The sequence below is a fragment of the Aethalodelphis obliquidens genome, unplaced genomic scaffold (assembly GCF_003676395.1).
Source record: "Aethalodelphis obliquidens isolate GAN/ISIS:26980383/991018 unplaced genomic scaffold, ASM367639v1 scaffold3, whole genome shotgun sequence".
NCBI classification, from domain to species: Eukaryota; Metazoa; Chordata; class Mammalia; order Artiodactyla; family Delphinidae; genus Aethalodelphis; species Aethalodelphis obliquidens.
The window spans coordinates 11,918,308-11,941,495 of NW_020837947.1; the positions used below are offsets into that span (position 1 = coordinate 11,918,308).

General features: G+C 45.0%; 1 protein-coding gene across 7 annotated transcripts in view; it reads right to left on the reverse strand.

The window, feature by feature from the left end:
- Positions 1-23,188, reverse strand: part of SCAF8 (SR-related CTD associated factor 8) — a 197,957-nt gene that overhangs the window by 57,922 nt on the left and 116,847 nt on the right. The window contains exon 21 of one of the 7 annotated variants that reach the window (XM_027082833.1): positions 3,284-4,394. The exons of the other annotated variants lie outside the window; for them this stretch is intronic. The gene's annotated coding sequence lies outside the window, so the exon portion shown is untranslated. Of the gene's footprint in view, positions 1-3,283; positions 4,395-23,188 lie in introns of those variants that run through there. 7 annotated transcript variants of the gene reach the window in all.

The following is a 23,188-nucleotide window of genomic DNA, read 5'->3' on the forward strand; positions in this document are numbered from 1 at the left end:
TGCTTTGCCTCTGATCTCAAACCAGTCCTGCGTATTTAGTAAGCACTAAATACATATGCGTTGGACGCACAAAGGAGTATTGGTATTTGGAGACAAATGTATAACATTCTAGTAAAAAGCCAAACTTTGGGGTTGGAGTCAGATAGTGTGAAGGAGTCAGGGCCTCACTGGGGTCCGGCCTAGGCACACAGGTGAGGGCCTCCATCTCTAGTGCTGGTGGTCACGTTCTGGGGAGGCATCTCCCCACCAGCTCTAGCGGCAGGACCCCAGCATGTCCTCTCCTTGCCCGGGGTCTCCTGGGAGTCCCCGGCCAGGCCTTGTCTTGGGAAGTTTTGCTTCTCTGCGACCTCGGTGGATCCGGGTCGCTCTGCCATGGCCTCCAGGCCCGCAAAGTGTGTACATGTGCTTACGTCTACACAGGCAAAGTAAAACTCTTGATGACATGGACATTTCTGGCAAAACTGACTTTCTTTCCTCCTTAGCTTTTTTCTTTTTCCTGTCAGTAGTGAAAGGACAGGAATGATGCAGTGAGAAGGAGGGAGGTGCCCACTGAGTGTGTTTGTTGTGGCCCTTTGTTTGCTGGACGTTGTGCGGGGGACTTTTAAATACTAATGCAACTCTTTCAGGGGGATCCTTTAAGATGATATAAAATGAGAACTTGGCTTGGTCTTCATCTAGTTTTTTTTTTAAATCTTTGGAATAGCAATTGCTTCTACTCGAGAATAGTTTTCTCACCCATGATCATCCAGGCAAAATTAGAAAAGGTGTATTAGGTTCCTTCCCAGCCATGCAAGCTGTTAGTCTCAGCCAGCTGAAAGCCACATTTATTTCTAGGCTGCAGATCCTTTGGTGGATATTAAAATTTGTGTTAATATTATGAATGTTACGGCAGTGAAAATCCTTGCCTTCTTAGTGAGAACTACTCTAGTGTTTCCTTACTTTTAATCAAATATGTTTAATAGGTTTTTTATTTTATCATTTTCCTTTGGTCATGTTATAATTTAGTCTTTATTGTAAAATAATTTTTTATTCAATTTCTTTTGAGTTCACTTGTCTTATTTCATATATTTTACTATAAAAATTTATTCTTATAAAAAATATTATGAGTGTTACATCTTTTTAGAAAAATATAACTGAGTATTGTACTTGGGCCTGTATATGAAGAGTTTAGATAATAACATATATTTTTTTCTAGTTTACAATTTTTTTTACTAAACTGTATTTGATTTGTTTGTATATTTTTGGATTAAAAAATAATTTATTTTTGCAATAACACAAGAATGTGAAAATGAGCTTCATTTTATTTCCTTTTTTTTTTTTTTTTTTGGCTGCACTGCACGGCTTGTGGGATCTTAGTTCCCCCACCAGGGATCGAACCTGAGCCCTCAGCAGTGAGAGCCCAGAGTCCTAACCATTGGACTGCCAGGGAATTCCATCTCATTTCCTGATAGCCCATGGGTAGAGTCTTTTTCTATGATATTTAAAAACATGTTTTGAAAGAGATGTATAACTCAGAAGAAATAAGAGAAGTAAACATAACATTTCTCACAGATGCTAAAGGGTGAAGTAAGTATCTATAAAACAGTAAATATGCCCCAGTCTAAATACTGTGCCAGGTTCCTTTCCTGGTAATCTTGAAGCAGTCCCCTGAATGAAAGCCCAGCCGTAAAAAGGATGGGATTTGATGCCATCCACGGAAGTGTGGAATATTCCCCAATTTTAACAAATGGATGCAGAAATAGCAAATTTAGGAAAATTACTAAAATGAATGGAGAGAGACTTTCTTCTAAACAATCAAACTCAACCATTTTAACTACTTATGTTCTTCAATCATTTCAAACACAAATTGCTTTGAATATAAGTAATCATCTATGTGTAATTCCTACGCGGGGACCATTCTGAAACAGATGTTTAGGTTGTTTTCTTCTTCCTCTCTGAAGAATTTATCAACCACAAAGACATTGCTTAAGACCACCCATCTCATTTAAATGACATCTCAGTATTAGAATTCAAGTATAAAACCAAACAACCCACATCAAGGATTCTTTCTAATTGTGTAAACACCAAATAGCTTCAGTTTGTCAAAGTCACCGAATACTGTCTTTAAAACCAGCTCAAAATGTTTTAAGTCCCTAGAGAATGGTGACTTTTGAAAGCTTTCCTTTGCCACAGACTGAAGGCAGGGATGGAGTATGCACCGTTAAATATTCATGCTGATTCACAAAGAGAGCTTGTCCAGATGCTCAGGCAGAGAGAAGGTAGCAGAGGCTTTGGAAAAGGGAATTCGTCCAGGAGACAAAAGCATCAACCTCTGCCCTTATTATGGTGCCTTGGGACTTTAAAAAGACTACTCTTCTAACAGATGGGCCCTGGATGTACACCTGATCACAGAAATGCACCTCCGGCTAAGCGCTAACACTGTACACAGCTCAGTCTAAAGGGGTGATCCTGTTGTTAAGTTTGTTCACTATTCTATTCTTTCTCCTGCCACCCGCCCACTGAAAAGAACCCAGAACCTCCTATTAGGTTTTCTTTCCCCTAATTGAAGAGTTCCAAAGTCATTTGCTCATAGATGTACTAGGATGTCTATGTTGATCCCCAAATCCATGCTGTTCCTTTTTTTGGGGGGATGCCAGTGGGGTGGGAGCTGGGAGCTGGATGAGTGGTGTATCTGCCAATTGCAGGTTTAGTTACAAAAGAATAGAGGGAAAGGGCTCTTTTCTTATTTCCATATCAAATGCAGTAGAAGTGTCAAGCAAGGTCTACGTTTTCTACACAGGCTCACGTGTTGGGTTTCTTTGGAGTTTTTTAATTTCTTAGGACAATACTGTGGAATACATAAAAATATACTCCAACACACAACACACGGGGCGGAATCAAACAAGAAAGATGTGATTGAAAGGCCCAGAGCTGGAACCAGATTGCCCATAGCCTTCTCCAATTTTCTACTTATTTAATAGAAAATATCAAAATATATTATAATGAATCTAATAGAAAATATGGTATGATCAGAAACTGAAGAAAGCCAAGGCAGAATCCTCAAGAACCATTTTTAATCCGTGTTGTAGAATGCATAATCGAAATGCATTCAACAAATAAAGCGTAGTTGTTAAAATCTAGAAAACGACAGTGATTCAATGAGAGACTGTGAAAGGCCTTAACTATGTATATATCTCTATGTCTAGACATATGGCCATACAAATCGCTTGGCTGATAGGCAAAGGTGAACCACAGAAGATGCGCTAAGCTACAAGGCAAAATAAATGACTATCAACCAAAATTTGTTTCAATTTTTATTATGAATGTCCCAAGTGGCAGCATACTGTGACAGTGTTAGGTTCTCATTGATTAAATGTCAAGAGACCACAGACTACAGCATTCCAAGCACTTTAATTAGTGACAGAGCCAAAACAAATAAAAGAATGATAAAAATATTCTTTTAAGTGTAAAGAGTGCTCATATTTGAGTTTGGTTTCTTTTCCCTGCAGGTATCGTGAACACTGATAATTTCTGAAACACAAATCCTGGTCTGGATACTTGCAACAAACTTTTCTAATCTCTGCCTGAATAAGAAGGAATAAGAAACGTACTTATAAAGTATGTTGACGATACAATGTGATATACCCACTTATTGTCCCTTCCTTCCTCTCCCACTAGGCTTCTCATCTGCCACCAGGTACCCGCTGTTTGTACGACCAGGACACGAAGGCTGAAGTGAGATACTTGGAAGACTACATCGGACCTGGATTTTCTCAAAGCTGCATTTCTTTTTTTTTTAATGAAAGGTGAAGGCTTTCAACGTTTGAGATTGTCCAGGGAGATGACTAATAATGATGGATTGAAGCCACCAGTCAAGAACTACAGTTTATGCATGTCACGTTCAAGGAAAAAAGCCTCGATTTGCTAAAGCTATGGTTCTAGTAATCTGTAGTTCCAACACAACATGACATCTCCCCCCGAACGGTTTCCTTGCAATCTGTCCTTTTCATCACTGGTACAGGATGATGCTACAGCTGGAGTTTGTTGCCATTTATATTCCAAAAAAAATTCTGGTCCTGTGGAAGTGTGTATCTCTTACAGATGCAATACTGTTCGTCTGAGTGGACCCTCAAAAAGAACAATTATGGACTAGAAACTCATAGAGTTCGTGTTTAAAATTTATAAAATTAAACCTGCTCCAACAGGTAATACAGGGAGGCATGCTTGCAACCTCTGGATTCAATCAGAAACAATGTCTGAGAGCACAGAGCCTTCAATAGGTAACGGCGGGTTCCTTTTAACGCTTCCTTAAACAAGATCCGATGTGATGCACATTGGAACTTTGAAGCACGTCTCATCTATGTCTACAAGGCCTGGGACACAGGAAGCTGCCAGAACTTCATTCATCATCTTGCCTGTTGACAAAAGGAACAATAACTGGTCATCACTGGTCAATGGAATAACTTTTCCTAGTTTTTTTTTCCAAGATAATTCCTAAAGAAGAGACGGTGTGAATACAACAGCAAATGTTTCAATGTTTGATGAATTTCTGTGCTCTAAAATGCCATGTCTGGGCTTCCCTGGTGGCGCAGTGGTTGAGAGTCTGCCTGCCGATGCAGGGGATGCGGGTTCGTGCCCCGGTCTGGGAAGATCCCACATGCCGCGGAGCGGCTGGGCCCGTGAGCCATGGCCGCTGGGCCTGCGTGTCCGGAGCCTGTGCTCTGCAACGGGAGAGGCCACAGCAGTGAGAGGCCCGCGTACCGCAAAAAAAAAAAAAAAAAAAATGCCATGTCTTCCTCCAGTGGAACAGGAAGAACTGGAGTGTTCATCGCTCTCCTCATGGGGGAATGGGTCAGGAGAGACCCCTGTCTTGGAGGTCAGCATGCCTAGGCTCCAGGCGAGATTCCGCCAGTAACTCACACGTCACCTAACCTTGCCGGGCCTTGGTTCCTCCACGTATACACTGAGGACTTCAGTGGATGAGGTCTAAAAAGAAAGCCACCGACTAACTTTTAATGGGTCCATGTAGCCTTCGTAGCTCCTTAGAGAACGCAACCAGGTAGAACCATTTCTGACTGTGGCAATGGTTAGGCTTACAAAATCCCTGCGCCTGGGGTGCCTTCCATCCTAGTTTAGATTGGTGATGAGAACCAGCTGAAGAACCAGAGAAGTCGCAACATATCTATTAGCATCTGAAGTCAATAAAAATCTTCTTAAATGATGATGTGATTAAGCTCTATGGGTGTAAAATTCTGAAAATACACCTTTCCACATCTTTCGGTGTCTTAAGATCTAAGAATTGTCTCTTTATTTGGGGTAGCTACTGGTTTCCTTAAATTAAGAAATAATTATGTAAAAGTTGAAAGATCCATTAGTAAGTATAACAGCATGGATGCAATCTGTAAGAGCACAGTACCCAGCCCCAAGATCCAACTAGCTGGACTAGTTTAAGTAATTACTTCAAATAACTTTACAAAGACACACAAACTGGTAAGCAGAGACGGGACCTAGACACAGGAAGTGTGACCCTGAAACTGAGGCGTTTAACCACTATGCAAACTACCTCACCATGCCTTGTTAAAATGATCAAGAATTGGGACTGTAAAGTTCACGGCTGTCACAGGTACAACCAGGAATTTGGTTCAATATTTGGAAATTTCGGGCCATTAGTTCCCATTAGTCACAAAATGATAAGCTTCAACAATTGAAAAACTTTAGCGATTCTGATTTGATCTTTATGCTTCGGAGGCTGGTAAAACTTTGATGATGCTGAAACAACCGTTTATTCTTTATATCATATCACACTACTATATTGTGCAATTATTATATTATATATGTATACAAATATATTAAGGAATCATGGCTGTCATGTGTGGCAAAAAAAGCTTATTTTTTTTCATCTTTCTACTGTGGCTTTGGCATAAGGGGAGACACAACTTTGTGAAATGTGTGAAAGATTCACACAAAACGAAACTGGCACCAAGATACCATCTATTACTTGGATGATTCTAAGTGCTTTGCTGATGAGTTTATCCTTCAAATGCTGACACAAAAGCTACTCAAGAAAGAAAACGACAATGAAAATAAGCTACAATGCTAAAGGGACAGAGCCATTTTCTTAAATCTGGATAAGATCTGCTGTAACACAGGAGGGTTGCTGTCCAGAGTAAACCAGCATTCATGGGATAAAAGGCACAGAGACCACAACGGGGGACAACAGGGAAAAGACATAAGTTTACTCAAATCGTGTGGTGGGGGTCCATGAGAATGATCTAGTAACACATGCACGTTTATCAACACAGACTAAATTTCTGGGTTTCTTCGTTGCCAAGTAAGAGAAATAAAGATTGCTGTCTTGACAAATGAACTCGAAATAAACAAACAGTAAGTAAAATTTATTATGGAATTCTGGCAAGTATTTTTACGGCCGTGGCTTTCTGGGCTGTGATAGCGTATATCCTAAGTGCCTGACGGAATCACTACAGGAGCACGTACGGTAAACCGCTCCGTCACTGGAGAAGGGGGACGTTAAGACGAAAACATCAAGTTCTCGTGCAAGTAACAGTACAGAGGGCTGGAGATGACAGTCACACAGCTCATGTTTGGACAGCGCTTTAGTTTTCAAAGCCCCTTCACACGTATGAACTCTCTAGCGTGAACTTACAATGGGGACCCTGCTGCCATGAGAGGCGGCTAAGGTTTGAGGGTTAGGGGACCTACCTGGCGTTACATGGGTATGCGGGTCACCGAGTCACTGGGCAGGAGAAAGACCAGCCCCTTCTCCTCTATGTGCCACCCCTGGCTGGTAACACTGAATATCGATGAATTCACTACTTACTATAATACATCTCTTCTGCATTGTTTTGTTCTTACTCTTACCCCTCATAGATTGAGTGTCTTATAAAGAACACCCTGCAAACTAGACCTAACCTCCTCCACAAAGAAGCTGGGTTGGGGGAAACGCCTTGCCCCGTGTTACAAGGCACCCAGCAAAGAGCAGAGCCAGGACTCAAAGCCGCAGCAGCTGCGGTTCCCCAGCTCCAGCTCACCGCGGTACGCGCTGGGCCACGGGGCAGAAGCGTCTACGCGTGCTGTGGAGTCCCATCTTTACATGGCGATTCCAAAACGAGCTTCTGCGTCTACAGCCTGGTCACAAAGACAGACACCGCCGCTCCCCCCCGCCATCCCGAGACTTGCCACCGAGTGGCGCTGTGGGCAGGACGGCTTGTTCCAAACTCCTTAAACAGAGAGGTTTTGTGAAGAGCATTCCCGCTTCTTCAGGGATCACTCTGTTAGCAGTGATCAGCGCGCTGCGCGGCTGCCCACAATATGGGCTATAATTTCATAGTAAATGAGGAGTAGGAGGCCAAACACGGCAGTTGTCAACGAGAACATGGTACGAAAAAAGTTTTTTTAAGTAAACTGAGAGGTAGCAGTGCCCGGAGGTAGAAGTAACACCTGAATGAAGTATTTGCTGCAACTCTCCTTAATTCTGAAATGCAGTTATTCTTTTATAAAATGGGCACAATGAAGGCGAATTGACTTGGGGGGGCGCCGCATCCAACTGTAACTCACTGGGGGGGGTCCCACTGGTTCCAGGTCACTGACGTACACGTCTCACTTAACCTACGCAAACAGCCCTGCCAAGTAGACAGATTCACTAACTTCACGTTGCACATGAGAAAATGAGGTTCAAACAGGTTAAATAACCTGGGAAAGACGACACAGCTAGAAGGTGGCTGAGACTGGCTTTCCGGTTAAGTGTGCCTCACACCCAAATTATCTGCCTTTCCTCGCACATCCCTGGGCTACATACACAAGAATGGTCACCCCGTACCGGGACCCGTGGGCCCCACGGCTGCCGAGGGGCCGGCAGGGGACAGCACCGCAGGGGAGGTCCAGCTGCTTCCAAAGCAGCCACACCCTTCTTACCCGTGGAAACCTGGCTCCAGAACCAGCGGCCAGGCTTCCATGAACGCAGGGCCGCAGAAGGAGGAGGGAATAAGGACAGGCAGGAATGACCACAGGTGAACCAACAGCAGGGAGAAACAGGTATTAGGTTAATGTCAGTCACAGCGTAGAGACTTCTGTGGTCTCTTTCCCGTTCTTCCTCCTTAAGTAAATGTGATCTGATTTCCAAATAACCTATTAGCAGACTGAAAATTACCTACAGCCTAAAGTCACTCCTAAATTACAGTTGAGAAAGAGACAAAGTCTACAGAGAGGCTCTGACCCCTTGATAATTGATCTTCATTTCTTGCCCCAGTAAAAGTCTCATCAGAGTAGCCAGTGATCGGCCATGCTGACCGACTGGAATTCACCATCCTGTCTCCTGTCCTCCACAAAAGGAGGAGGCGTGTGATCGCGAAGCCAGGGGAAAGGAAACCTACCCTGGGTATGGTCTGTCCTGGCACTGATGCTATTGGATTAACCACCAGGTCCTTTCAAAAGACTTTCAGATCCAAGCCTCAGCCAGCCTGCCTTGCCACGCTGAAGGGAAGGTGCCAGAGTTATTCCTGGATGCCAGACCCCCATCTGCCTCGTCCAGCTGACCCACTCGGTCAGCCCATATGGGAGTAGTATGGCTGGCACAGATCTAAAAGTAGCAGCGTGTGCAGACGCGTTCTAACATAATTTGCTAAATGTTTTATTGTTCTACAAAAACCTACTTAAAATGTGTGCAGCCATGTCCCATTAGATTAGAACAGTATGAAGTCAGGTCTTCCCAAGAATCAGGTGTAAGAGTAATTAAAATAAAAGAAAGGGAACGATTTCCTATTACGGAAGTTCCTTTCTACGATGGGGGATACCCAGGGCTCCTCTATTAAACGGAGATCACATTTTGTTTCCTGCGTCACGCCTACACGTGTACGGTGCATACCCTTTTTTGGATTCCCCAAAGAAGCTACGTAATTCCAACATGATAGAAAGCAGGGTCATATACATTAGTGCCAAAACAGACCTTGGGGATTGCAGGGCACAAAATTCTCCTCTTAAACATTAGAAATCTGAAGCTCAGAGGTTTCAGGCTTGCCCACGGGTGCACAAAGACTGGGAACCCAGCTAATGCTCAGATTTCTTGTCCTACCACGCACCGTATGCCCTACAGTGTCCTTTATTCATTTAATTCAAATCTCTCAGATACTAAATCCTGGAAAATTATGCCGCTTGGCATGAATGATCCAAATATAATATAGACTTTTGAACGATCCAAATGTAACAGAGATTTCTGGTCCATGATGGACTGAGCTGTCGCCAGAGGTGCTGAGATCCAACCTCATGGGCGCTGGTGGGCGGGAGGCACAGGGTCTCAGGGTCCGGCAGAGCCCTCCAGCGAGCTCATTTAGGGCAAGGCATTCTGGGTAAAAGTGTGCCCTTTGGAACCGGACCCATCGGTGGCCTTGCGGCTCTGGAGTTGCTCTTTACTGGATATGCGATCCCTGGCCAAGTTCCTTAGCTACTGTGAGTTTCCTCAACTGTAAAATGGAGATTACTACCCACCACCAAGGCTACCCGTGGGGAGTGTGGGAGGGGCTGCGTGGGAAGTGGCCATTACAGAGGAGGCAGGAGGTCTGGAGGCTCCCCTTTGCCAGCCGTGTTCTCAGGGGCCCTGGCGACGCAAGGGGAGAGCAGAGATGCTGGCTGATACTTAGGCTTTAGGAGCGAGGCTGACGTTTGCTGTTCCCTCTGCGTGGAACGCTCCCTTCTCTACCTGACGGTGCTCAGTCAGCCACTGAAAACGCTCTACTTGATGGCGGCCTCCTTGCAAGGCCTCCTGCATTAGTTGAGGCCCCGTCCCCAGGCCCCCCTTGGTCCACACCCCCGGGAGGGCCTTCTTTTCATCCTCATCTTCTCCCTCCTTTCCTGGAATATGAGCCTCCATGACGGATTGAAAAAGCGAATGAAATATGCCCACAACCCCTCGCCTCGCTCATGGAGGCATCAGTGACTCTATGGACTACACGCTCCACGCCACTCTGGCCGTTACAGAGTCAGGACCCTTCCTTTCTCCACTCTGCTCCCAAAAGCCCAACGAGCCTCCCCCTTCTTGTTCCACCTGCCAACACTTCTCTCTCTCTCTCTCTCTGGGCCACTCCTATTCGGACGAGAGAATCGCCACGAGCAACAAGGAATCGGTGCTTTATATTTTTTAAAGTCAAAGCTTATGCCCCTGTTGAGGTACAAGAAAAACAAAACCAGTTTCTGTTAACAACTCACAGTGGCCTGACAAGTCTGGACGTTGACACCCTGACACCCTGAACTTTGGGGCAGGCGGGTAGGAGAGGTGACAAGTAGCAGAAAGAGAAAGAGGAAAAGAACGGGTTGTCAAAGGGGCCGTTCTGGGACCTTAAAGCGGGCTGCAGCTGTGAGGGCCGGAAGACCAGCCTGCGCTCCAGGAGAGCGAGGCCAAGGCCTGTCTTTGCTGCTTGGCACGGGGCTTCTCAACGGACATTCAACGCTGAATGAAGGTCTGCATGAACGGAAGAGGAATAACCCCACACAGCCATCCTGGAAGTATAAAGTCTACCCAGCTAAACCCTCAATCCTCCCAGACAACTTGTATAAAAGCCTATGACATTCATTCTGCGGGCAGTGGAATCACCTCGACTCTTGGAGGTCCTTAGGCTGGGGGCTAAGGCTAAGAGCTCATGAATTTTACATGAGAGCTTGCTCGAGACAGCTCTCCTTCTAGCTTAAAGGTTAAAAGGTTTGACTTTGGGTTTCCAAGAACAGATACTGGAAGATTAATGAGTGGCAGGTCACATGACGCACTGCCCTCAGTTTTAAAATTGTTATGTTCAAACTGTCCAGAGTAGGATGCATTCTTCCCCTCCCCCCATCTGGAGCACAAACTATTAACATGTATGTATTCAGTAAAATGGAGCCCATCAGATAAAAATTTTTAGTAATTTAAAAAGTTAATTTGAAAAGACTTTCAGTATTTTTTACTGGCACACCACCTTTATGCATCAAGTATGCTCTAGAAACAAAGGACCTTAATTACATCTTATTTTTAGAGTACTGGAAGAACTTGCTGTTTAAAGAAATCCTCCTGTTCCTCTCTTTTGTACGGTAAAGGAACTTTTGAAAAGTGAACAATCATCCCCTTTTTCAATTTTCAATTTTCATATACCCAGTTTGCTTAAAGCAAATTCAATCTGGTGTCCTCAGCTGTCTTCCCAATTGGACAGACTGGATGGCCACCCAGTTGAGCAGATGCTTTTCTTTTCTTTTTTTTTTTTTTCAATTTGCAAACTGGATTAGTGGCAGAGAATTGACGGGACTTAGTCAAGGAGATGACGAGGCACTCACTTTTCTTAGATGCCAGAATATACGACCCCCAGGAAAGATGACCATGGGAATTCTCAGGACAGGGACACCCACGCCCAGCTCCGAGGGACAGCAAGCCCTGGGCGGAGCAAGGCCCTGGGGCTGCAGGGGCCAGGCAGCCAGGAAGAACACACCCGGGCCCACGCCTGGCCTTCGGCACACGCTGCCCCTCTGAGCGGGCTCAGCAGTGCCTCCACACTTACTTGGTATGCATACACTTTGTCTCCTTACCCAGAATAAGCATTTCAAATCGGGAATTGGCTGTTTCAAAGAATCACCAGGAAGGTAGGTGAACGAAATGAAAGAAAGAAAGAAAAAAAAAAAAGACAGACTATTACTCCTCAAGGGCATTTGACGGGGCATAGCTGGAAAATGCTTTCATGCCTGTTTGGAGAAGTTGTCTGAGTTATGTCCCTCTGTCTTCATTTTAGTCTCTCTCTCATGAGCTCTTAAAATGACTAAGACAGGAAGTGCGACTCCACATCCATCAGGGAGGCAGGCTCAGCAAACGCAACAACTGGGGTCATATTTACACTAAAAACCACAGAGCAGAGAGGACACGCTAAGACTCCTGCCAGCTATTCCATACCTCATCGACATCAGCTTGTGCTTGAGGTCCCCTCAGCGCCTCAAGCAGTAACTCTGGTATGAGGGAGGAACACTACACTTGAATTGCATTTTTTTTTTTTAACAGAATAGCAGCTTTCAGGAAGGCACAATGTCTTCTTTTAACAAGCTCACAGAGATTTCCAAACATGATCCTAGTTAATGAACCACTAATAGACATTCTTCTACAAACACAACACAGTCTCAGGAACATCTGTCTTGGCTTGGGCAGATCTGAAGGCACTGAATAGAAAGGGAGGTGAGTTTTTGTAATGGGTGGCTTTCCACAGTCATGCTCCTCGGAAGTCTAGGATGTGGGATAAGAAAGTCCCTTCCTGTGCAGTGTTTGAGAGCTGACGTGCACTGCATCTGCACCCCACACGCGCTCAGGAGGGGGTGTGACATGGACCCTCCCAGGACCCGTCTCGTAATCCCCGGCCCATGGCACCCCCATTCATCCAGCTGTCCAGCGTCCTAGGCCTTTACACAGAAGACCTGAGACATTTGTGAGGGCACCTCTCAGCTATCCGCAAGCCCCCAAAGTACAAACCCCATTATAGTCTGTAATTTCCCCCTAAAGCAGGTATGCAGCGATGAGTAGAAAAAGGCCGAGTGGAGACACAGATGACCGCAGTGCCCAGGGTCCACTCACCACTTGAGACACACTGCCCCGCATGCGTCCTGCAGTCAAGGCTGTTCACATCTGTGCCTCAGTAAAACTACAGATTATTACACGCTCTGAGTCAGCTTGGAACAGCTAAAAGCAGACACGTTAGAGCCACAGATGCCAAGGAACCCCGGTATTAGCTCGTAACCCGCCTCCTGTTTCTCAAGCTGTGTGAGTCCATCGTGTGAGACACGGGAATGCCGAGTAGAAGCCGGCTTTTCCCCATCCCTGAGGGGACCCTGCAGGCCCCTGCCCCACAGACAGAGTCTGAAAAGCCACAGACCTAACGTTTACAACTCTGGTTTGGAAAGCTTTGTTCTGAAACGATTTTAGGCACTACCCATGAATCAGGTCAAATTAGGGGCGCTCCAAATACCACCTGCCCCGATCCACACGAGAACGCCTGAGGACTCCCTAGGAGGGATCTCTCTTCCTGTCAACTCAGGGGCCATCGTCTTGACTGACATCTTCTAAGGCCCTGCGAGATTTCTTTAGGCCTTTTAGGAGCCAGATCCTTGTCGAAGTCAAGCATCACATTTCGGAAAATTGAAATGTTTCCCTGGGAATGAATCCCTCCCTACAATTACAATGGGTATTGAAGGAAAGCTCGATCCACTTTACAAATAATAATTCAAGACGAAATAACCTTTTCCATTTAGTTAGTCGTTATACAAACATCAGAAATACAAGCTGATCCTAAATAATCTCTTTTTCTTTAAGTCTCTCCCTCCTTTCCCCCAATCACATATACACTGAAAAACAGGCCACAGAAAACTTCCAAGTTGTAGGTACTTTTATCATTTGTATACAATTGGTAAGGAAACAAAGTAAATGAACTCCCTGAGGCCCCCAAAGAAGAACGGCCCTTACCCAGCACCGTTTACAACGACGGGTACAAAGCAGGGTAAATCTGATCGAAAGTTAGGACAGAGCTAGGTGTTCTTGGCATAAGTGGCTTGGCTGGGAGACAGGAGAACTAAAAACAAACTTCTAACAGGCCCCAGGACAGCCTGAGCAGAGCCCCGACTATCAACTGTTTACAGGAAAGTATTACACAACAAGAAAATGATGTCCATTTTGAGACAGCCAATTTTACGAGTTTGCAATTCAGTTGTCTCTTTACATCTTCCAAAGAAACTGCTACTTACTTTTCAAGCCACCTGCCACTAAACACATCCATAAGCCTGTGTCCTCCCTGGCAATTTCTGGGAAAATACTCCAGCCTCTTTGGACAACCTCGCACTGAACTAGTTATCCTTTTCCTTCAATGACTGCTTGAACTCAGCGAACCTTTGTAAACCCTGGCAAGGGAGCCCAAACGGGCTGGTCAACCCGTCTCATTGCAGCGGGGAGAAGGGGAAATGAGGGTTTGTGTCACCTGTGCTAGGTGCCAGGTGTGAGGCGGGCCTGGACCTTGGTCCTTCTCCCCTCCTTCAAGCAGCTGTCGCGACCCTGACGGGCAGCTGAGGCTGTCACCTCCTCAGCTCGTGCTGCTACCGCAAGGTGGAGCCCCCACCTGAAACCAAAGTCCATCCTCTTCCCCGTGATGTTGCCTCCACAGAGGACTGCATTTCAACCCAACAGGGGGCTCCAGCTGTGTGGTGACTGATGCTTTAGGTGCAGGTCAAATGCCAGGAAACTTCTGCCTGTAAGCTGAACCCAGCCCGACAAAGTGCCTCTCTGCATCGATGACCCACAGCTGAGTTTGCGATGCCAGCGAAGCGCATGTGAGCAAATCATCTTGACAAGATCTATTCGCCAAAAATTTTGTTAAAATTTCTGGCTTTCTTTCTCTCTGGAATTATGACAAACTATAATTTTTTTTTTTTTTTTAACTTTCTATAGCTCACTCTTTGGAACATCTCCCAGGATGCTTAATAGAGTGTCACTCTAGAGAAGTGGTCCAAGGTTTACATAGTAGTAGCTGGACTTACACTAACACATCGGAACAGGGCACAGAGTCATGACACTGGGGAGAAGGCAGCCCATGACTAGTGGTTTTAATAACAGAAAACTAGAAGGTCCCAGGCAACAGGAAGATGGGCATTCACATGCCAATCTTTTGTTTGCGTTATACTCAAAATAACCATGCTTCAGGGATCTCAAAAGTGCTAACCATAGATAGTTAGATACTTGACTGCAACCAAAAGACCCAAATAAATATGTCTATTCACTTATTTTTTATTTAAGAAAAAGAAATGAAACTCAAGTTATAATTTGGTAGTTTTTGGTAGTGTATTAGGGTTTGTCTTTAAAAAAATTTCTACCAATACTCAATTACATTTCAAAGTCATAATTTAAAAATTATCTCGGTGGGTACTATGGTATATTATTTATTTTTGGTTTATTCCAACTGTGCCTCAGGCCTCTGATAGGATGTTTCTTAAACTGCCTAAGCAATTTTTACAGTTAAGTAACAAGTAAACATTTGGTGGTGACTAGAAACTGAAAAAGATATTCTCATTTCTCATTTATGTGATCCTCTGTGTTGTCAAAAAGTGTTTCATTCATCTGTTTCAATGGTCCTGCCAGTGGAGTTAGATGGATTCCCATTTTGTCTTGTTACACGTAAAAATGAAACTGTCAACTCACTATCAACGACACCCATCCTGGCAGTTAGGTGTGCTTTTACTGAGCCGTCCCTAGCTCCTCAGAAAGGTCCTCTTTGAGTCCAAGGTATTTTTTTCTCTTTCAGAGAAGTAAAATAAAGTCCACAATCCTCCTTTTTTAACACTAAATCTAGCCTACCCATCCTCAACCTCAAAGTAAATCTGCACTCAGCTAAGAGAGGCGTCTCAAGTCATTTCTTAGGTTTAGTTACAGTAATGAAGTCCAGATCTGCAAATGACCTGTTTTAAATAATCAGTCAGAAAGGATTCAAGGTTATCCCTCTAACAGTCCTTATCACTCATATTCAATATGTTTTGTTGAGTGGGAGAAAAAGAGCAGAGGTTGGTGGGGGTAGGTTGCATACATAAGCATCACTCTTCATACGTATTTCACTCAAAGGAAGGTTCTGAATGAACCATGGCTCCATCAGTGGTGCTATACACTGGGGGCAAGGCTGACTTAGAGCTGATTTCCTTTAGGAAAACTGTAAAGAACAGGTAAACATCCTAACTTATGGCAAATCAATATATATCAGGGACCTAGGGGGTAGGGTTGTCAAACTTAGCAGATGAAAATACCCAAGAAGTAATTTTTAGTATGAGTACGTCCCAAATACCGCGTGGGACATACTCATACTAAAATTTCTTGTGTACCTGAAGTTCAGTTTAACTGGGCATCCTGTACCTTACCTAGCACCCTACCAGGGAGTGGAGTGGGTGGGTGCCTCAGAGACACTGAGCTGGCATAAGAGCTCTGAGCCTGTTCATGTCCACAGCAAGGTGGGCAGTCTAGAACTGAAGATGTCTGTCGGGCTGTGAGAATACTCCCGTTACAAGTTCTCTCCTTTGTCTCCCTTGGATAATTACTACGAGCTTCCCAACATGCTGTTCTAGGAGTGGGAGACAAGGCGTTGAATAAAGCACCATCTCTGTCTTCAGGCTGCCTGCATGCCCGGAGACAGAGAATTAAACAGACAAGTGAACGGAAGGGTGCTGTTAAAGAAAACCGGGTGGGAAAAAAGAGTCACAGGGACTGGGGGGGTTGGGCACCGTTTCCTACTGCGTGCTCTTTAGGCTTTCTCTAAAGTAGGACAGAGGCAATGTGAGAGACAGAGGGTGAGCAGTGTGGAAAAATGAGAGGGTGTGTGGCGGGCAGAGAAGGGGAGGAAGACAGAGGAGTGGTCACCTGACATTCCCAGAGCAAAGCACTCTGCAGCGCCTTAGTGTAGAAAAGCAACAGCCTTCAGGCCAATCCTACAGCACCTGAAACCAGCATCCTAAGTGATGGAGAAAGCACCTGCATTTAAGAACACCCGACCATCTACTAGGGGGGAAGTCGACAGCTAACACTGTTTACAAACTGCAATAAGAAGCTACATCCGTGACCAGGAAAACAACTCCCTCATTTCCTAAGGGCATGTTGTCCATTTTGGGTCAGGAGGAATGTGTGACCAGGAAGAAAGTGTGGATGCTAAGGGGACCATCACTCCCCAGCAGAGCAACTGGTGGATCGTTGTCTCCACTTGGGAACATGTTGGAAACAACGTTCCCATGGCTTCTGAATCCCTTCCCCTGTTCAAAAGGACAAGGACAAACATCTGATCTTAGGTCACTGCAGCACCGACCAGAACCAGGAACCTAGCCATCATTTATCAGTTACAGTTAATGACACTGGGCTTTTGGCTTGTACCCAAAGTTCTAAGGAAGGACCTTCCTTTTACATTGATAATAAATAAACTAATTTTTTAAAAAATTCAATATATATTAAAATGTCTCTCCTTAACAACTTGCCTATATGATTTTTTTTTTCAAGAGTTAAGGAGACACCGCAGCTCACTTTAACCTGTAAGAATTGCTCCGCTCTTTGGCACAGAGAAGCGTAGATGTGCAGATTAGGACCTGCAGTTTCATTGCGTCTCCCTCTACCTTTCAGTCAAATTCCTCCCTGAAGGATAATAATGGGTCTCATGAAATGAACCAGGTTGAAATTGATGCCCTTTTCAAACAAGATTACCCCAACTTTTCAGTTTTGAGTCCTACAACTCACAAGAAGGAGACCATCCCAAAGAGCACATACTTCACAGAAACAATTTGGAACTGGCACGTGAGGCACTGGGTAACCACAGCTACAGGAAAGTAGAAAAGAACTAGAAGCACAGAATCTCAAGCCCATAGGGGCTTACATGTCATCAGACGGATGCCTACTTGGATCTCTGAGTTGTCTGACTTCCCTGAAAGTGGCCTGTGTCCAGCAGCCTCTCCAGTGGCTGGGCCTGTCTCCTGAGGTTTCCACTTCTACTTGGACATCTCCAGGGGTAGGAAGCCCAGATCTGTGCCCTCTGGTGTTACAAGGGATACTCAATCTTTCAACTGTGCTTCACTTAAGCCAGTGGCCAGAAAACCGCTCAAATGTTCTCCAAGATGATCACATTAGCCCTCACTCAAAATGTGTCCCTCAGTGTATGGAAACTGGAACTGAATTGAAAACTTCAGATGTGATGAGATTTGTCTGGGACAGGATGACACTGCCCAGGGTGATCACGCGTCTCAGCCTGAACAGCCTTCTTCTGCTGCAGAGGCCGGAGCCTCCCTCCACCACTGCTGGTCCAGCAGGTCTATGCGGATGCTCCCACTTTGAGCTGACTGGCAGATGTGCCCAGAAGTGGAGTCTAACTCCCAAAGACCCTCTGTTTACTTTCCCCACCCTCTTCAACTTCTACATGGGAGCAAACATGACTAACGTAAATGGGCACAGAGTGGACCTGAGCCCCAGTGCGCTAGTAACCTCATTAACTAACTAATGCGAATACTTGGGGAGTTTTCCTAAGTATAGTCTAACAACATATATCGATTGCATGTGCATTATACTAACCTTAAGTGCACAAACTGGAAACATGGACTTAAAGGAATCTGGAAATTTCTTAGGCACGCTAAGAAACCTACCCAAGGTTACACAGTTACTGACAGAGTCAAGGACTACAACCTAAATTCTGATTTGTAAAAACTGAATTTAATCTAAGTTATTTTTAGATAAACTCTTGAGTTAATTTAAATAGCTTAATTCTAGTGAGGCAAGGCTGTTTGGAAATCAGATGTTTACAGTATATGGTATAAAAAGGAACACTTTTTCTCAGTTGAACAGTTACGGAGATTTATATGCATATTTCAGAGTTTAAGAAAGTTATATAGATCAATGGTTTGGCAGCTGGCTGAAATAATTCCATATTTTAAAAATCTGTAGGGTGCATCTGTTAGCAGTTTTGCGTTTCTACCGCAGACTAACAATTTGGTGATAGCAAGCTGTCTTCCAATTAATGTTCCAGAAAACATTTTATTTCAAGATTTTTGGAACCAGAGCCAAGATTTTCTGGGACGTGGTTATATGAAGCATCATTGTAGTTTTTGCCTTTTATAAATCTTTCACATCTAAGCTTAATAGGCAGAATGTCTTGAAAAATGTTTTGTTTGCCTTTCTAAAAAAGCTTAACCGACATTCTTTAATAGGTGACCTGCCTTTAATCTTTCCCAACCTATTGGATTAAGTCATAAAAACACTTAAAACCACATCCCATTATATTTACATCACTCCCTTTCTCAGCATTATGCAATTTCCCTTGTGTTCTGCCCTTAGCAAACTTGGAATCAGACTTTACAAACATTCACCCTCCCAAAGAGGTTCGTTTGGTTCTCTTAGGCTGGCTTCCCTGCCCCCCAGCCAGCCATCCGTCTGGAAAATCACAGCCGCTCCCACCTTCAGAACTCACGAGACGAACTGTCCTTTCAGGTAAGTCCCTCTTAGCCACCAGACCTGGGTCCCATGGAGTCACATGCTACACACTGCGTACATATTTGGTTTCTATCCTTTCCTGCCTTCTGCTGCTACTATACTCAGAGCTTCTAAAGAGAAGGCAGTGCCTAAAGTAGACAAAGCCTAAAGCCAAACTAATGACCAACATGTACTCATTCTTTATAGTTAACAACGTTTCCTTTTTCTACACTATCTCGAACAATGACATAGAACATCTGAAAATCTATACTGATCCATTTTTTTTCATTTGAAAACTGAAAATATGGGAGAAGAAGCCTCGCACTCTGGCACTGACATGCTACCTTGTCCCATAGCTTTCGGTTTAGAAGCCGTTAGCTCTACGAGACGGTGAGTTTTGCGGATATGGCGCTAATGTCTCATTCAACCTCGTATCAACTATAAAGCCAGTACAGTGTCATGCACCAGGTCCCAATAATTATTTGGGGGAATGCCTAGAAGGCTGGGCAGGACGTTCTTTGCTTTCCTTGGATGGGAAAGAGAGAACAAAGAAGCAGATAAAGAGAGTATGTGTATACACGAGAGACTATTACTTAGAATCAGCACAAGTACAAACAGTGAAATACAGAGGAAATGGGGAGCGTGGTGTGTGTATTAACCTCTTGGAAAGGAAAAGCAGGAAGTGAAGTGTCTTTTCTACATGCTGATCCAGGCCCACATAGGCCACCATGGACAGCACAGTAGCTTTAGAGAGCAGTGGGCAGCGGGGATGTTTTAAGTAACTGGTCATCTGGTCTTTGGGACAATCGACAGTCAGATACCTACAGCTCTCAGAGTATCTAACTGCCAAATATACACAAGCAGTAAAAAACGATAATCATTTTTGTCAATTTTGCTGCTGAAGTTGTTTTCTAACACCATCCACAGCAGCACAGAACAGGCATGAGGTCACATTCACTTTTTTTGAACTCCAAGTTGGGATGTGCATTTTTACCATTAGAGGAGACCAGAACCTGTGTCCACTGAAATGCCTGCAACACGCGACGGGGACTGAGTATCTATGTGCTCAGTGAATGGTTTCGTAATAAGTCCTTAACGCTGAGGATGCTCTAGGGCTACTGCAGGTGGCCATGGTGGAAGTTTTCTTACACTCTGCGGCCACAGATGCTCTGTCCCTGTAACACTGATTATACAAAGCACGGGTTTAATGCTGACACGCTGGCTACATGGAAAAACCTGGGTGATGATGGTCTCATCACAGGTGACGTCACTGACAGAACGTCTGCAGAGCATGTGCTAGGCCTGTCTCCAGAGCAAGGCCTCCTGTTAGCCTCACATTTTTACAAGACAGGTGTTAAGGCTGCCTCGTGGATGAGTACCGTCTCAGGTGTGGTGATTGCGTAAGGAAGGTGTCAGAGCCAGGATTCGAGCCCCAGCTTCCAACGCTCTTTTCACTCTATCCCAGCTACCTGTGAAAGCACACGTCCCCACCTTTGATTGGTAGGAAACTATTGATTAAAATTACACACGATCTCCTTGCTCCAAAACCACGAGGGATCGTGGCTAAAGCACTATCATCGGAAAAGCAGGCAGAGGAATAAGACCCCGCCACTGAGTGGCTCCTTCCCTCTACAAGAACAGGAAGATAATACTGCTACACATAAATCTGTTGGCTGACATTAAACAAATCTACAGCTTGTGCCCCCTCATTCTTCAAGCCCTTTCTCTCAAGGCTTACTGTACTGTGTGCTCCCAATGACCTCCTGATGGACACAGCTGCCCACTGGCGGTCGGCCCTCACACCGCCTTTCCCGAGGCGGGCTGGGAGCCACTGGGCTGTGTCTTCCAGCAGCAGCTCTCCCTGGACACTCTCCCGGCGCCGCCTACATCACCTGCCCGGGTTCCCTCGCTCTCATCACCTCCAGCTGCACCTTGCTTCCCCGCTCCTCCGGGCCCTACGTTTGCATTCCACAAGGGAGGCACAACACCACGTAGGAGAGAGAGAATTCCCACCCCAAACACAAACGGGCACAGTCTGACCAGCGTTGCTTTTCCACAGTCGAGTGGAAGGGAGGAGTATGTTTACTTAGTGCCCCTTACACTTCATAACTACGGTCAAGGCTAAGTTTTAATGTGTATAAATAGTGAACCCGATTGAGCACTTATGACGATACACGAGGAACAGTTTCAGCTGAGTATAATGAAGAGTGGTCATTTTAAATAGAACTTCCTAGGAGAACGCAAGGAATGTTGTTCAGGGCTTTCCAAAATAGTGTCTTTTATACACTGCTTTCTGCCAAGGGAAGCGGCTCAGCTGCACGGCAGGGCGGTGCTGATCACCAAGAGCCTGCTGGGGGACCAGAGATATCTGGACTTTGGAAACAAGGCAGCGTGCAACCCACACCCGTTTCCCGTTTAGATTCTTGAAGAACCATCAAATCCAATAAATGCAAGATACCTTCTGTTCACTCCTCAGACAGAAATACATACAACGTACGCATACACACTGTAAGGCTGACAGAAAATGAAATACCCACCCAAGTCATTGTTCGTCAATAGCTATGTAAGACCTAAGGCGGCGGGGGCGGGGGGGGGGGGGGCGCGACGACTGCTTCCAGACAGGGTTACCGAAGGTCCAAAGGGATTCTTTACGGAAAATGAAAGTCCGCTGTGGTGTTTATTATCCTTCAGAGTAAACACCAAGCTCTTTTCCTTTAGTAGGGAATGTCAAACGTACATTTTCCCCATCACCCACTGATCTCTCCCTAATATTCCTTTCCCTGTGGGCCAGATCCCCCATGTCCCAGGGCATCACAGTGATTCTCTGCCTCCTGTCCTCCCTCAAGTCAGGGCCAGCTCATGGCTCAGCAACACACACTGCCTGCTATTTAAAGGGATTTTTAAGTCTACGTAAGTGTACAGGAGCCTTCGAAAGAAACATGTAAACGGAATAGTAACAGTCATGAGTACTCAAGTACGTACCAGGCACTTGACCTATGTTATCTCCTGCAGTCCCCAAAGAGCTCTCTGAAGAACGCACCGTTACTAGCACGCCTGTTCACTAGCACACGAGAGAACTGAGGCTTGGACGATTAAAGTGTCTTCCCCACCATCTCCGCGCTGTTCCCTACGGGAGATACTGGATTTGAATCAGGTCCACCTCAAAGGCCCATGCTTTCAACATGACACAACACTGCAAGTTTTACATGGAACAATCTTTGCACTTAGTTTACTGAGCAAGTAAAACAGACTTGCTACTGTTTTTATTCAACAAAATTAAACTTTCTTCATTACACTGGAAGAACTTCAAAGTGTTTTCAAATGAAAAAGACAACTAAGCAGCGTACATTCAAGAAAGCCATTTGGTGTTGAGAGGAAAAAGAATGGTCCTCAATACTCTACATATGCAAGAAAAAGTCAAAGCCTAAAATTAAAAAGCAAAAGTTGGTCCCTTGAAAATCAACCAGAAAAAATAAAACAATCGACAACAACAACAACAAAACAAACCCCAAACCCCCCCAGACTTCAGAGTTAAATGTGAATTTCTGGTCGTGTTTAGACATAAGAACTAACTGGGAGAGAAAACAGATGGCTTGTCTACAATAAACGCTTAATCTCAGCTATCTATAATGTTGAAAAATGAGATATTGCACACGAGATATTTTTCCAGAACTATAACTGCACGTGGAACGTAAATTCAACTCCGTCTGCAGTGGCGTATTTGGACACAGTGCATGGCCTTTGGCTGGTGTCTGCTCTTTATTAAGCGTTTTCCGTCTTATCTCACAGTGTAAAGCTGCTAGCTGTCACTGCCTGCTGCTGTCAGCTCCACGCTAGAGGCTAATCTCGTTGCTAGACTATGATGGAATTTCTTGATCTATCAGGACACCTGTCAGCCCCATCTCTGTAATTATTGTGGCGCAGAAAACCAGATGATCAAAAGATTCTTAGAGCCATTTATGAGATATGAACCTGAATTCATTCTCTGATGCCACACGTGGGCCTCACAGGAAACCTGTCTGCACTCAAGCAGGCCAGGGGTGGTCTGGACACAGAGGCCCCGCCCTTCAACCTGCCTACAAACACATACACACCCCACCAGCTTGCGGGTGGCCTGATGCCCCCTGACAGTAAGACTTGCTTGACCACACCCACCTTGACCACCTGCCCTGGCCACGCCTCCTGGCCTTCCCAAGCCACAGGTAGTCGCCTAGCCCTTCCAGTTCTACA